Genomic DNA, 14098 nt, shown 5'->3' with positions numbered 1-14098 from the left:
TTAGGAGCACTGGCTTCTTTTCCACATGTCATGGAGAAGACAGTTGGAGACATGAACTTGTTTGAGGTACTGCTCTACTGGGATGATCTCATAGTATTCGGGTATACACTGGAGGAACATGAGACAAGGGTACTGAAGATGCTAGATCACCTGAAAGCTGGAGGGTTAAAACCATCACTGGACAAGTGCCAGTCTTGTAAGATGTCAGTCAACTACGTCGGACTCGTAGTCTCACCGGATGGGGTACCTTCCAACAGCAGAGGGAGGTACAGAGGCCCAGTTTCTGTAACTTATCAATCAGGATTGTGGGAATGATGGTATTAAACACTAAGGTATAGTCAACGAACAGATTCCTGATATCGGTGTCTGATTATCCAGGTGATCTAAGGCCATGTGAGGAGCCATTGAGATTGTGTCTGCCGTAGACTGATTGTGGCAACAGGCAAATTGCAGTGGGTCCAGGTCCTTGCTGAGGCAGGAGTTCATTCTAGCCATGACCAACCTCTCAAAGCATTTCATCACTGTAGATGTGAGTGCTACTGGGCGATAGTCATTAAGGCAAACCACACTGCTCTTCTTAGGCACTGGTATAATTGTTGCCTTTTTGCAGGTGGGAAATTCCAACCGTAGCAGTGAGAGGTTGAAAGTGTCCTTGAATACTCCCACCAGTTGGTTGACACAAGCTTTCAGAGCTTTCCCAGGTACTTCATCAGGGCTCAGTACCATCACTGACAGAGGCCAGCTTGCCAAAAGCCTTCTTCACCACCCTGTCTACTTGAGACTCTGCTTTCAGGAGACTGTGTAGCTGAACTGCCAAGTCTCTCTCAGACAGAAGACTCTGATGCATAAAGCTGATGACCATGGTGAAATCAAGGAAACCCTTTTTGATTTCAAGTATAAATTTCTTCCCAGCACGAGGAACACGCAGTTTTCTGCTCGCCTAAGTAAAACTGTACTGTGTGTGATGACTTCAGCACATTGTGTTCCAATGATTCACTTTACAGCTCCGGATTCCAGAGTTAAAATGAGTCGTGTAAAGGGTTGCCCGTGTCACAGAGTGAAGTCATCCCCTCTGGTTGAACAGCCCAATGGTTGAGGGGTAATAATTGTTCCTGAACCTGGTGACTTTGATGCTGAGACTCCTGCACCTCCTTGCTGATGTCAGCAGCGAGAAGACAGCACGTTCTGTATGGTGGAGGTCCTCGATGATGATGCTGCTTTCCTGTGACAGTGGTCTGTGCAGATGAGTTCGATGGTGGGGAGGACTTCATCTGCGATGGACCGGGCCCTGTCCACTACTTTTTGTCACATTTTCCATTCAAGAACAATAGTGTTTCCATTCCAGGCCATGATGCAACCAGTCAGCATACTCTCCACTGCGGATCGACAGAGGTTTGTCCAAGTTTTAGATGTCATGCCGAATGTTCACAAACTTCTAAGAAAGTAAAGGTGCTGCTATGCTTTCTTTGTAATGGCTCTTACATGCTGAACCCAAGGTAGATCCCTGTGAAATGATAACACGGAGGAATTTAAAATTGCTGACTATCTTCACCTCTCTTTTCCGATGACTGGATCATGGACCTCCGGTTTCCTCCTCCTGTAGTCAATAATCAGCTCTTTGGTATTCCATACACTGAGTAGGAGATTGTCGTGGCAGCATACAGCCAGATATTCAATCTCCCTCCTACATCCTGATTCATCACTACTTTGATTTGGCCAATGACAGTGGTGTCGATGGCTCACTTAAGTGTGGAAGAGCCAATGCAATAACAACTGCTGTTAACCTGTTGCGGCCATAGGCTAATTGGAGCACGTCCAAGTCACTCCTCAGGCAAGGGTTGGCATGCTTCATCACCAACCTCTCAAAGCACTTCGTCACAGTGGATGCAAGTGCTACTGGACAATAGTCATTGAGGCACGTTACTATGTTCTTCTTTGCACCAGCATAACTGAAGCCTGCTTGAAGCAGGTGGGTACCACAGATGCCAAAGAGAGAGGTTAAAGTTATTTGGGAACACTCCATCCATTTGATAAGCACAGGTCTTCAATAATCAGCCTGTGAAGCAAAATACTTTGGATGCTGTGATTTATTTTTCATTCACTCAAGGGATTCAAGGCAATTACAAAGAAGGCACGTCAGTGGCTACGCTCCATTAGGAGTCTGGAGACATCTGGAGTGTCACCAAAGGTTCGAGCAAAGTTCTACAGGTGTACCATAGAGAGCATGCTGACCGGTTGCATCACTGCCTGGCATGGACCACCAATGCACCAGATCAGAAGAAGCCGCAGAAGGTTGGAAACTCAGCCAGTTCCAGCATAGGCAAGAGCCATCGAGCACATCTTGAAAAGCAGATGCCTCAAAAAGGCGACATCCATCACTAAAGCAGGGAGAAGAGTGGAGCGGTAGTGCTAGGCGACTCAGGAGTCAGAGGAACAGACAAGAGGTTCTGTGGGTGTAAACAGGACACCCGGATGGTATGCTGCCTCCCAGGTGCCTGGGTCAGGGATATCTCGGATCATGTCCACAGCATTTTGGAGGGGGAGGTAAAGCAGCTAGATGTCTTGGTACATATTGATACCAATGACATAGGAAGGAAAAGCAAAGAGGTCCTGAAGAGAGAATTTAGAGAGCAAGGCAGAAAGCCAAGAAGCAGGACCTCCGGGTTAGCAATTTCTGGATTGCTGCCTGTGCCACGCGCCAGTGAGGGCAGAAACAGGATGATTTGACAGATAAATGAGTGGCTGAGAAACTGGTGCAAGGGGCAGGGCTTCAGGTTCTTGGATCATTTTGATTTTGTCTGGAGGAGGTATGACCGGTACAAAAGGGACCGGTTGCACCTGAACCCAAGGAGGACCAACATTCTAGCAAGGAGGGTTGTTAGAGTTATTGGGGATGATTTAAACTAATTTGGCAGGGGGATGGGAACCGGAGTGAAGGGACTCAGGATCGGACGGATGGTAAAAAAGCAAAGACAGCATACAGTCAGGCTGTCAGGAAGAGCAGGCAGATGATAGGACAAAATTGCAGCCAGCATGGTGAGTATCAGTGCAAAAGGATAGCAATTAAAGTACTCAAAGTGTTATATCTCAATGCATAGACTATAAGAAACAAGGTGGATGATCTTATTGCACTTTTACAGATTGTCCGGTATGTTGTTGTGGCCATCACTGAATCGTGGCTGAAGAACGGTTGTAGTTGGGAACTGAATGCCCAAGGTTACACATTGTATTGGAGGGATAGGAAGGTAGGCAGAGGGAGAAGCATGGCTCGGTCAATAAAGAATGGCATCAAATCATTAGAAAGGTGTGACATAGGATCGGAAGATTTTGAATCCTTGTGGGCTGAGTTAAGAAACTGCAAGGGTAGAATGAGCCTGATTGCAGTTATATACAGACCTCCCAACAGTGGCTGGGAGGTGGATTATAGAAATCAACAGGAAATTGAAAAGGCATGTCAAAGGGGCAATGTTATGATAGTCATGGAAGATTTTAACAAGGTAGATTGGGAAAATCAGGTTGGTAATGGATCTCAAGTGATTGAATTGGTTGAATGCCTACAAGACGACTTTTTAGAGCAGTTTGTCATTGAGTCTACTAAGGGATCAGTTATACTGGATTAGGTGTTATGTAATGAACCAGAGGCGATCTGGTAACTTAAGGTAAAGGAACCCTTAGAAGACAATGATCACAATAAGATTGAGTTCAACTTGAAAGTTCATAGCGAGAAAGTACAGTCTGACATAACAGTATTTCAGTGGAATAAAAGAAATTACAGTGGTATGAGAGAGGAGTTGGACAAAGTGAATTGGAAGGAGCTGCTGGCAGGGATGTCAGCAGAGCAGCAATAGTGTGAGTTTCTGTGAAAAATGAGGAAGATGCAGCATATATCTATCCCAAAAACAAAGAAATACTCAAATGGTAAAATAGTACAACTGTGGCTGACAAGGAAAGTCAAAGTTAATGGAAAAGCAATAGAGAGGGCATACAACAAAGCAAAAATTAGCGGGAAGATATTGGATTGGGAAGCTTTTAAAAACCTACAGAAAGCAACTAGAAGAATCATTAGGAGGGAAAAGATGAAATATGAAAGCAGGCTAGCAAAGAATATCAAGATAGATAAAAAATACTTATTCATTTATACAAAAAAAGAGAGAGATGAGAGTGGATATAAGACGGCTAGAAAATGAGGCCGGAGAAATAACGGGGGGACAAGGAGATGGCAGATGAACTAAATGAGTATTTTGCAATAGTCTTCATTGTGGAAGACACTATCAGTGTGCCCGATGTTGAAGGGTGTGAAGGAAGAGAAGTGACTGCAGTTACTATTACAAGGGAGAAGGTGCTCAAAAAGCTGAAAGACCTAAGGGTACTTAAGTCACCTCAACCAGATGAACTCCACCCTAGGGTTCTGAAAGAGGAGGTGGTAGAGATTGTGAAGGCAGTAGGAATGAACTTTCTTTCTAAAATTTTTATTAGTTTCTATATGGAAGAATACAGAGTACAAGAAAGTATATATAAAAGGTCAAAAAAGATTTTTTTAAACTACCAATGACATTATATCTATCCATAATAACTATCTCATTACCCCGTATTCATATAAGTAAATCAATAGTTATATTGAAATACACTAATTTATTACAAAAAAAAAGAATCTAACCCCTACCAAGACCGAAGCTGTTTATTAAGGAGAAAAAAGGTTAAATACCTTCTTATATAATAAAAAATAATAATAGCCAACATCCGTATTTAAACAACGAATTGAAGGTTTTGGAAATAATTCAGAAAGGGTCCCCACAATGTTTGAAAGTCTTGACGAGATTCAGAAATTGAATAACAAATCTTCTCTAAATCTAAGCATGACATAACGTCCTATAACCATTGAGCACGAGTAGGAGGAAAAACATCTCTCCACTTAAACAAAAGCACCCTCCTAGCTATAAGAGAGCTAAAGGCCAAAATATGTAAATCAGGTGTCTTCAGCTTGATAACTTGTCCGGCAACAATACCAAATAGGGCCGTCAGAGGATTAGGCTTAAAACTGACTTTGAAAAGTAAAGAAATAGTTTGAAAAACTTCCTTCCATTATTTTTCAAGACTCGGACATGTTCAAAACATATGAATTAATGAAGCTTCTCCATTATTACATCTGTCACACTAGGGAGATATATAAAAACGAGATAGCTTATCTATCCTTAGTCATATGAGATCTATGTACCACCTTAAATTGTATGAGGGAATGGCAAGCACGTAACGATGAAGTATTAACCAGTTTAAAAATTTCATTCCAAGTTTCCTCCGATATTGATGTTTGTAAATCTTGTTCCCAGAGATTCTTAATTTTGTCTAAAGGAACATTCCTCGTCTCCAGTAACATGCCAGAAATATTAGATATTGAACCATTATGAAAAGGTGTCAAATTGAAAATTACGTCTAGTAAGGTCTTATCTGAGCTTATGGGAAATGTGCATAATTGAGATCTTAGAAAGTCTCTGATTTGTAAGTATCTAAAAAAGTGAGTATTGGGTAAGCTATATGTAGTTGACAATTGCTCAAATGAAAAAAGATTTCCTCCAACAAACAGATCCCAAAAACATTTAATACCCAACCTGTCCCATTCTTTAAAAACTAAATCAGTCATGGAGGGTTTTAAAAAAAAGTTAGAATAAGTGGGACTTGAAAGGGAAAATCTCAATAAAGCAAAGTGATTTCTAAATTGTATCCAGATCCTCAAAGTATGTTTAACTATTAAATTATCAGTTAGTTTACTTACAGGTAAAGGAAGTGAGGATCCAAGAAGAGAAATAATAGAAAATTTATTAACAGAGTTAGCTTCGAAAGAAACCCATACCGGATGGTCTCCATGATTAATATAATATAGCCAAAACCTAAGATATTGTATATTAACTGCCCAGTAATAAAACCTAAAATTAGGTAAGGCTAAAGAATGATCTTTCAAAAATCACTGGACTCCGGCATGGTGCCAGAGGACTGGAAAATTGCAAATGACACTCCACTCTAAGAAAGGAGGGAAGCAGCAGAAAGGAAATTAGAGACCAATTAGCATGACCTCTGTGGTTGGGAAGATGTTGGAGTCAATTGTTGAGGATGAGGTTATGGAGTACTTAGTGACACAGGACAAGATAGAACAAAGTCAGCATGGTTTTCTTAAGAGAAAGTCTTGCCTGATGAACCTACTGGAATTCTTTGTGGAGATTACAAGTAGGATAAATAAAGGGGACGCAATGGATACTGTATATTTGGATTTTCAGAAGGTTTTTGACAAGGTGCCACACATGAGGCTGCTTACCAAGTTAAGAGCTCACTGGTATTACAGGAAACTTACCGGCATGGTTAGAGCATTGACTGATTGGTAGGAGGCAGCGAGTGAGAATAAAGTGATACTTTTCTGGTTGGCTCCCAGTGACTAGTGGTGTTCTGCAGGGGTCAGTGTTGGGACCACTTCTTTTTATGCTGTATATCAATGATTTAGATGATGGAATAGATGGCTTTGTTGTCCAGTTTGCAAATGATACAAAGATTGGTGGGGGTAGGGGGCAGGTAGTTTTGAGGAAACAGGAAGGCTGCAGAAGGACTTAAGACAGATTAGAATGGGCAAGAAAGTGGCAAATGAAATACAATGTTGGAACTGCATGGTTGTGCACTTTGGTAGTAAAAATAAATGTGGAGACCATTTTCTAAACAGGGAGAAAATCGAAAAAGCTAACATTCAAAGGGTCTTGGTAGTCCTTGTACAGAACACCCTAAAGGTTAACTTGCAGGCTGAATCAGTGGTAAGGAAGGCAATTGCATAGTTAGCATTTATTTCAAGAGGTCTAGAATACAGGAGTAGGGATGTGATACTGTGGCTTTCTAAGGCACTTGTGAGGCCTCAACTTGAGTGTTTTGAAGAGTTTTGGGCTCCTCAGCTAAAAAAAAGATGTGCTGGCATTGGAGAAGATTCAGAGACGGTTCACAAGGATGATTCCTGGAATGAAAGCGTTATCATAGGAGGAATGCTTGTTAGCTCAGGGTCCGTACTCACTGGAACTTAGAAAGATGAGGGCAGATCTCATTGAAACCTTTTGAATGTTGAAAGGCCTAGACAGAGTAGATGTGGAAAGGATACTTCCCAAGGTGGGGGAATCTAGGACAAGAGGGCATAGTCTCAGGATAGAGGAGTGCCCATTTAAAACAGAGAGGCAGAGAAATTTCTTCAGCTAAAGGGTGGTGAGTTTGTGGAATTTGTTACCACAGAGGCAGTGGAGGCCAGGTATATTTTAGGCAGGGCTTGATAGGTTCTTGATTGGACACGGCACCAAGGTTACAGGGAGGAGGCCAGTGAGTGAGGCTGAGGAGGGGGAAAAAGGGAACAGCCACGATTGAATGGTGCAGCAGACTTGATGGGCTTAATGGCCTAATTTTGTTCCTATGCCTTAAGATCTTATTAAGGACCTTCACCACCCAGGACATACCTTCTTCTCATTGCTACCACCAGGGAGAAGGGACAGGAACTTGAAGACACACACTGAACATTTTATGAACAGCTTCTTCCCCTCTGCCATCAGATTACTGAATGGACAATGAACCCATGAACATGACCCTATTACTTTTGCTCTCATTTTGCACTACTTACATATTTTTGTATATATCTCGTTGTAATTTATACTATATTTTATGTATTGCAATATACTGCTGCTGCAAAACAACAAATTTCATGACACACTTCAGTAATAACTAAACTGATTCTAGTTGTGGGGATGTGGGCTTCACAGGCTGAGCCAGCATTTAATTGCCCATCACTAAAATCTGAAATAGAATCCAGAACGGTTGAATACTCAGCAGATCAAGCAGCATCCAGAGAGAAGAAAACAGAATTAATGTTTCAGGCCAATGGCAAATAAAGTCAGCAATCTGTAACATTGACACCGGTTCCCTTTCCATAGGCAGTGCCCCTTAACTGCTGAGTATTTCCAGTATTTTGGTTCCCCCACCCCCATCCCAGCTGCTCTTCTCATAAGGTTGAAAGAAGATATTTGCTGATGATTCAGCCGGTGCCTACGTACAGTGAATTCAAACAATATGCAGGCCAAGATGACAAGTGAGGGTCACAATCACACTTCACAAGTTACAACTGATAACCATCTAGAACAAGATAAAGTCTATTCAATTCTTCCTGACATTTAACATTATTACCAGAAACCCCATCAACATTAACAAGGGATGCATCAGAACACATCTAAATTGCAATTGTTTGCAGGAAATTAAGATTAGACCACACAACAACTTTATATGGCAACTGCTCTGCTCACAAATGCAAGAAGTAGCAGAGTTGTGGACACCGGTTAGTCCACTGCAAACATCAACTTCACCTCTGTGGACTGCAGTTATCGCTGCCTTTTGAAAGCAGCTGACGTAAATACCCCTCCCACCCTCAACATTCCCCTCCCTACTCTCATTGGGCAGAAGGTACAAAAGTCTGAAAGCATAGACCACCAAGCTCCAAGAACAGTTCCAATCCCACTATGACACAGATCTCTTGCATGATACAGTGGATTCTTGATGTCAGAACATCATCGTACTGTCTTGAAATGATCTGTCTGGAGAGCATGCAAAATAATTTTTCCACTAGATCTCAGTAACACGTGAACTAATTAACTCAATCAGAAAGCTATCTTTGGCCAAGGTCTTTCAACAGCAAGTGCTGCCCCACTACACCCTCATACACTATCTCTATTCTAGATACTTATTCACAAAAGAGTGGAGAATCTGAGGTGAAAGCACAAGGGAAATGCCAAGTCTTTATAAGGCATTGGTCAGACCACATTTGAAGTACTGTGAGAAGTCTTGAGGCCATTATCCAAGAAGGGATGTGCTGGCATTGGAGAGGGTCCAGAGGATTAATGAGAATTATTCCAGCAATGAAAGGGTTAACATTGAAGTGCATTTTATGGCTCTGGGCATGTAATCACTGGAGTTTAGAAGATTTGGGGGGGGGGGTTCTCATTGAAACTGATCGAATATGGCAGACACAAACATGAGGAAATCTGCAGATGCTGGAAATTCAAGCAACACACACAAAAAATGCTGGTGGAACACAGCAGGCCAGGCAGCGTCTATAGGAAGAGGTTCAGTTGACGTTTCGGGCCAAGACCCTTCGTCACGAAGGGTCTCGGCCCAAAATGTCGACAGTACCTCTTCCTATAGAATATGGCAGACAAACTGAATCAGTCTTCCCTGTGGAAGATACTAACAGTATGCTAGAAGTCCGAGTGTGTCAGGTGACAGGATTGTGTGAAGTTGCCATTACGAAGGAGAGACTAAAAGGTTTGAAGGTAGGTAAGTCACCCAGACCAGAAGGACTATGTACTTTACTTTTTACTTTACTTTATTGTCACCAAACAATTGATACGAGAGCGTACAATCATCACAGCGATATTTGATTCTGCGCTTCCTGCTCCCTGGATTACAAATCTATAGTAAATATTAAAAAATAAAATTATAAATCATAAACAGAAAATAGAAAAGGGAAAGTAAGGCAGTGCAAAAAAAAAACGAGAGGCAAGTCCAGATATTTGGAGGGTACGGCCCAGTTCTGGGTCAGGATCCGTTCAGCAGTCTTATCACAGTTGGAAAGAAGCTGTTCCCAAATCTGGCCGTATGAGTCTTCAAGCTCCTGAGCCTTCTCCCGGAGGGAAGAGGGATGAAAAGTGTGTTGGCTGGGTGGGTCATGTCCCTAATTATCCTGGCAGCACTGCTGCGATAGCATGCGGTGTAAAGTGAGTCCAAGGACGGAAGATTGGTTTGTGTGATGTGCTGCGCCGTGTTCACGATCTTCTGCAGCTTCTTCCGGTCTTGGACAGGACAACTTCCATACCAGGTTGTGATGCACCCTAGAAGAACGCTTTCTACGGTGCATCTATAAAAATTAGTGAAGGTTTTAGGGGACAGGCCAAATTTCTTTAGTTTTCAAAGGAAGTAAAGGCACTGGTGGGCCTTCTTGGCAGTGAACTCTGCTTGGTTGGACCAAGTCAAGTCATTTGTGATATTGACCCCGAAGAACTTAAAGCTTTTGACCTGTTCCACGTGCGCATCACTGATGCAACCTGGGTCATGCGGTCTGCTACTCCTTCTGAAGTCAACCACCAATTCCTTCGTCTTGCTGATATTGAAGGATAGGTTATTGTCTTCGCACTATGCCACCAGGTTCTTAATTTCCTCTCTGTACTCAAACTTATCATTACCCGAGATACGGCCTACAATTGTCGTGTCATCAGCAAACTGAGTACATAGCCTTGTGGGGCACCGGCACTCAGAGTGATTGTAGAGGACAGCTTGTCCCCTATTTTTACAGACTGCACCCCTGGGTTCTGAAAGACGTGGCTGAAGAGATTGTGGAGGCATTGGTAATGATCTTTCAAGAATCAATTGATTCTGGCATGGTTCCAGAGGAATGGAAAATTACAAATGTCACTCCACTCTTCAAGAAGGGAGAGATACAGAAGAAAGGATATTATAGGCAGTTAGTCCAACCTCAGTGGCTGGGGAGATGTTGGAGTCAAGTGTTAAGGATATGGTTTTGGGGTACTTGAAGGTACATGATAAAATAGACCCAGGTCAGCATGGTTTCCTTAAGGCAAACTCTTACCTGACAAATCTGTTGGAATTCTTTGAAGAAATAACAAGCAGGATTGACAAAGCAGAATCAGTGGATGTTGTGTACTTGGATTTTTAGAAGGTCTTTGACAAGGTGCCGTACAAGGCTCTTTAACAAGTTAAGAGCCCATAATACTACAGGAAAGATATGAGCGTGGATACAGCATTGGCTGATTTGCAGGAGACAAAGAGTGGGAATAAAGAGAGCCTTTTCTGGAAGGCAACTGTGATGTCAGCACTTATTTCGAGAAGACTAGAGTATAAAAGCAACGATGTAACCCTCATTTGGAGTATCGTGAGTTTTGGGCCCCTTATCTACAAAATGATATGTTGACGTTGGAGAGCATTCAAAGGAGGCTCACAAAAATGATTCCTGGTTGGAAAGGCTTGTCATATGAGGAGTGTTTGATGGCTTTAGTCATAGTCATACTTTATTGATCCCAGGGGAAATTGGTTTTCGTTACAGTTGCATCATAAATAATAAATGGACCTCCACTTTGGGCCTCTACTCACTGGAATTCATAAGAATGAGGCCAAGACCTAACTGAAACCTATCGAATGTTGAAAGGCTTTGATAGACTGGACATGGAGAGGATGTTTCCTCTGGTGGGAAAGTCTAATACCAGAGGACACAGCCTCAGAATGGAGGAACGTCCATTTAGAATGGAAACGAGGAGGAATATCTTTAGCCAGAGTGGTGCATCTGTGAAATTCTTTGCGACCGACAGCTGTGAAGGCCAAGTCTTTATGTATATTTAAGGCAGAGGTTGATCGATTCTTGATTGCTCAGGACATGAAGGGATACAAGAGCAAAGCAGGAGATTGGGGCTGAGTGGAAAAATGGCTCAGCCATGATGAAATAGCACAGCAGACTCAATGGGCCAAATGGCCTAATTCTGCTCCTATACCAATAAATCCACTTCCTCTGTAACCACCATGAGTACAGGATGCAAAGCATCAAGTTCAGAGGACATATCACACTTTGGCCACATTACTTCGCTTAGTACTTTTTTTTTCTACAGGTGAAATTTGCATTTAATTCCTCGATGTGTCCTTTCATTATTTATCACCACGTGGCCACACACTGAAAGCAACTTTTCGCGCCTTCAACACCCAGTACAGTAGTCTTAAAGGTGAAAGTCTCATGCATACTGCGAGTTTATACCTAAATCAGGCCCTCTTAACACTCTGCAACATAAAAAAAACTCCTTAAAACAACTAAGCAACGGTTTGACCGGCTGTCAATAAATATTTGTCAATTTCAACCTTAGGCGATATCCTTAACCCAGAGCCTAAAATAAATCTTCGCTGCAGAAATATAAACTGTATCTTTATTAGGGCAAGCGGGGACTTATCGATTCATGGTTAATCTACAATTAAACGTGAAAGTTAAAAAAAAAGGCATCAATATATCGGTATCTGAAAAAAAATAAGGCCCTGGTTTAAATGCTACAGAACCTGCTGAAAGCGGGATTACAGCGACCAGAGGAATAATCAGGTCCTGGAACGGCGAAAGGCTGTGTGCGGAACATGAGATGCGGGGAAATGATAGCCAAGTGGCTCCGACTTACACCGGTAATAGAAGGTAAACTCCAGCCCTGATACAGCAACACTTCCTTCTATGGAACCCTGGCGCCAGCTGATACAGTTCAAAATGATACACTCTTCCTCCCGCGCATGCGCCGCCGTCTTCCTCCGCTCCCTTCGAGGCGGAACTTCCAGCTCGCCAGCATTGTCACTCAGCATGGTCACCTCCTTCCGGACAACCAAGAGCTCTTTGTACTACGGGAAACTTCGTCCATCCTTTTGCTTAAAACTGATTTATATAATACTAGGTTACGGCTTTGTTTTCACTACTTCAATAATTCTGTTTAATGGATCTCTTTACAAAAATGCTGAAGACGTTAATAATACGTTTAAATATTATGAAAAGTGCAGGGTTTTTCTAGCTGTCAATGCACCGCACTCTCTCTGCCTTATAAAAATATTGTGCATTGGGGAACGTTGTCAGTCAACTCGCTCTAAAACTGCAACGTTTCGTGATTTAGTACATGTTTTTATCATTTTAATATCTAAACAAGTTAAATTGTTTAGCAAAGATGCTTGGAGAAACGCATGATTTAGTTCTGTTCCAATTCAGATTTTCTTAATTTATAATTCTGTCCCAATTGCTTATTTCCTTTTTTAAAAACAAGACTTCGGATTTCACGTTCCATTTCTTCGCCGGAGAAGCTTATTTTTGCTTGAATTCCCTATTTGACTTCCTGCTGACTGTTTATTGGTATCCTGGAATTCTGTTCCAATGCTTTTGAAGTTCAAAGTACATTTATTATCAAAGTGTGTATAATTTATACAACCCTGAGATTGATCTGCTTACACACGAAACAAGGGAATCCATCAAAAACAAAAGGAGAGCTTCAAACACCCAGTGTGCAGAGAGATAGAGAGGTCCTTTGCATAAATATCTCACTATATTGACAATACATCTGATTTATGAAGATTGCTGCCATTTTCCTGTCATTTGTGTGTTCTCCTGCCATCCACCTCCTTGGTCTTTTAGAAAGTTCTTTTGCATGAAATTGTTATTTAATGCATACGGCCATCCATTAACTTGTGGCTGGTATGGTAGCATCATCGTTAGCACGACACTTTACAGTACCGGAGACCCAAGCTCATTACCCGCCGCCGCCTGTGCATTCTCCCCCATGACCGTGTGAGTTTCTTCCCACAGGCCAAAGATGTACTGTATCTCAATAAATTATAAAAAAGCGAGCAAACAGTATTCAGCACTAAAGCCTTATATAATTTTCAAAATGTCTGACTTTGTCTGTTCATGGGGTAGAATGACTTGGTTTTCTGTCCATGCTGAGTTTAACATAATGTTTCTGGTACCACTTTTGTAAATAATTTTCAAAATTATCCAGACTTGGTGGCACTGGTGTTTAGAAGGATTGGGAGTGGGGGGGAATCTGAAAGCTATTAAATATTGAGAGGCCTGAATAGAGTGGATGTGGAGAGGATGTTTCCTGTAGTAGGTGAATCAGAGGGCATAGATTCAGATTACAAGAATGTTGCTTTAGAACAGAAATGAAGAGGAATTTCTTTAGCAAGAGGGTGGTGAACATGTCAAATTCATTGCCATAGATGGCTGTGGAGGCCAAGTCATTAAGTATATTTGAAGGGGAGGTTGATAGGTTCTTGATTAGTCGGGGCTTCAAAGGTTACGGAGAGAAGGCAGGAGAATGGGGTTGAGAGGGACAATAAATGCTGAAATGGGGAAGCAGACTCGATGGGCTGAATGGCTTTATTCTGCTCCCATATCTTATGGACTTTTCAGGTCGGTCCAAGAACTTGGTAGTAGTGGGGAAAAGGTGTTGTTGAACCCTGTGGTGTAGGTCAACTGCCTCCTATACCACCTGCCTGAAGGCAGCTTCATACAGATGGA

At 42.1% G+C, this 14098-nt stretch overlaps 1 protein-coding gene across 1 annotated transcript in view; it reads right to left on the bottom strand.

Moving 5' to 3' along the window:
* rad50 (RAD50 homolog, double strand break repair protein) overlaps nt 1-12335 on the bottom strand; it is a 218229-nt gene extending 205894 nt beyond the window's left edge. The window contains exon 1 of the mRNA XM_063053126.1: nt 12225-12335. The gene's annotated coding sequence lies outside the window, so the exon portion shown is untranslated. The remainder of the gene's footprint in view (nt 1-12224) is intronic.
* Between the last annotated feature and the right edge of the window lie 1763 nt (nt 12336-14098).

Source organism: Mobula hypostoma, chromosome 7 (assembly GCF_963921235.1).
Source record: "Mobula hypostoma chromosome 7, sMobHyp1.1, whole genome shotgun sequence".
Lineage (NCBI taxonomy): Eukaryota > Metazoa > Chordata > Chondrichthyes > Myliobatiformes > Myliobatidae > Mobula > Mobula hypostoma.
Note: the sequence above shows the minus strand (reverse complement) of the source record. Positions and strands in the feature narration are given on the sequence as shown.